The sequence below is a fragment of the Nicotiana attenuata genome, unplaced genomic scaffold (assembly GCF_001879085.1).
Source record: "Nicotiana attenuata strain UT unplaced genomic scaffold, NIATTr2, whole genome shotgun sequence".
Classification (NCBI taxonomy): Eukaryota; Viridiplantae; Streptophyta; class Magnoliopsida; order Solanales; family Solanaceae; genus Nicotiana; species Nicotiana attenuata.
The window spans coordinates 460,396-463,214 of NW_017670598.1; the positions used below are offsets into that span (position 1 = coordinate 460,396).

General features: G+C 36.8%; 1 pseudogene; it reads left to right on the forward strand.

Moving 5' to 3' along the window:
- LOC109241378 overlaps positions 1–2,051 on the forward strand; it is a 9,351-nt pseudogene extending 7,300 nt beyond the window's left edge.
- The last annotated feature ends 768 nt before the right edge of the window (positions 2,052–2,819 follow it).

Consider the following 2,819-nt stretch of genomic DNA (forward strand, 5'->3'; position numbering starts at 1 on the left):
TATATATATATATATTGACCTTAGTATATATATATTGATATTGACCTTAGTAAGTTTCGAGTCGACCTCTCGTCTCTACTTCTTCGAGATTAGACGGGATACCTACTGGGTACATATTGTTTATGTACTCATGCTACACTTCTGTACTTAAATGTACAGGATTTGAGGCAGGTGGATCCGGGACTTCTACGGTGAGCTGCACTCCCTTCTTGCCGATCCGCAGCCGCAGAAGTCTTCCTTGTATTTTCTTTTGTTGTTGTTTCTGTCTATCCTGATTCAGACAGTAGGATAGGGCATTATTCATTTTGTGTATATTCTACTAGTTGCCCGTAGCTTGTGATACCAGGTTCTGGCACACACAGTAGTAGACGTTATTTTGGGTTGTATAACTGTCTTTACATTTTATTGATCTTTACTGGTTTATGACCTTAATTGGGGGAAAAATCTATTATAATGGTTTTTGGTAAGGGTAACATGAGAATTTAATTATACTTCCGCGTTGGCTGGCCTGACTAATGGTGTCGGGCGCCATCATGACCTATTATGGAAAATGGGTCGTGATATTTTCTGAGCTTCAGGGCTTAAGCGCGCCTTAAATGAGCCTTTGACAACACTACATACTTTCTGTAAGACAATCATTGTAGAAGTGTTGCAACCTTCCAAACGTTACTATTTTCTACAAAAGTGAATGTGTACTAGTGTTTTTTTAAGTCTGTAATTTGAGTAGAATCCCTTGTAGAACATATTTTTGGTTTGATATAAGTCTTTATTTTCTAAATTCTAAGTCTTGTAATTCGTTTTAATTTGTCGCTAGAGAGAAAATGTGTTCTTCCTGCAACTAATGTAAATCTGGCTTATTTCTGAATTTGTAGGTTTCATCTACTAGCTGAATTTGATGATGGAAAACGAAGCTGTCGTAAACGTCTAGCAGGTCATAATGAACGCAGAAGGAAACCTCAAACAGGTATGCTCTCTGATATGGAATGCCTTAACATACTTGACCTGTAGCTTTTTACTGATTCCTTCTATTCCATTCAGATAAAACTTACAAGCTTTTGGTTTTTGACTACTGTAGGAGTCTTTGATAGTTAAACCATCTTCTCTGTGGTGTTAGTCCTGAAATAATGAATTACAGCGCAAAATAGACTATTTATAGGGCTGAAGTGCTTGTTAGGATTTCTACATCAGTTTTCTCTTATGCATAAAGTATATTGCTGTTTGAAGCCGAACCTTGAGGAGAATCGGTTAGGCATAGCTGATAGTGACATGATATCACAATTGATCAGTATCAACTTGTATTCTTTGCCTTTGTCCGAGGTGTGTTCATATAATTTGAGTTTCATATGCTTTCTGTAAAATGTTTACAGAAAATTTATAAGTTCATGTTTACTGCTTTCATCACTCCCCAGGTTCTACAGGCAGATTCCAGGGAACTTCTTTTTCAACGTCGTCCTCTCTTTGCCAAAATATACTTGGCAGCAGCATTCTGGACCAACCAAAATATGAGATGAAGGACTGGTATAAAAATGTAAACGTTGAAGATGCTGCTGATTATAGCCCTCGACTAACCATGCCATTCACTCACAAATGGACACTCACAATCAAAATCCCTTTGTACTTCATACCATGCTGAGAAACAGTGTCCACCTCTTCACGACGAAGAAATAACTGCTCTAACAAGAAGCAAAATCGATAAGAGTAGCAAGTCCTATTTGCATGATATAGAAGGATCTGATTTTGTTACCCGCTCTCTATTCCAGAGTTCCTCAATAGGAGGTGATGTCTTGCATATTCTGGACTCGACCTCAACCATTCAGGGGATTTCTGGGATATCAAACTCGGGTTGTGCTCCCTCTCTTCTGTCATCTCAGTCACAAGATTCATCAAATCAATCATCTCTAATTCCCACAGCTAGCCACCTAATTACACCGAGCAGTAATGCTCATTACAATGTGACACACATATCTGAAAAGCTCCTGGGGATTGGCCCTCAGGCTTTATCCAGTAGAGTGCCTGATATATTCAATCCAGCATATGAACCTCTAGTTTAATGTTAGTGTGTTTTTGAGAGATTGCAAAATAAATTACTGATGTCATTGGTTCAGGCAAATTGCCTTATTATGTTTCCCTTCTTACCATAAAACTTTGATATATGCAGATGCAAATTTTTGGACTAATTGTTAGAAAATTTGGTTACGGAGAATAACAATTAGCTTGAGGCGTGTCAAGGACACTGTCCTTAAAGATATTTCGCCAACACGGTAAAGAATAAAATTAGGCGTATCCCTCATGATTCAACAAGCTCTTCCAGTTATTAAACTAGGAACAGAACTAGCAGAAAACTCAAGAAAGAACCCGGCATATAGAAGGAAGAAGATGATTCAGAAAGTTATGTTAGAAAGTATGTCTTTAGCTCTCCAAAGACCATGTTTATATAGGTATTGCTCCAAGGGCTAGATAATGGCTAGTTAACGGTTAGTAACAGCCAGTTTGACTCTATTAATTGTAAAATAATTTACTAACTAATAAGTAGATGTAAATAATATTTCAAAGAGAAAAGTTTTCCCAATGGACATTATCTTTTGAGATATCACTAATTTCCCAACAATCCCCCACATATCTCAAAAGGGATATAAAAAATAAATAGTAAATAAAGAAAGAAAGAGAGTATAATTTGCTGGGTTTCAGGTATAATGAAATTCATCTGGTGTCTCATAGACTATGAACCAGATATAGATACAACAAGATTTAACTTACAAAATAGTTGGTGAAGTTTACAACTTCTATGAACCAAAAAATTCTTGTTGTAAGCTAGGGAT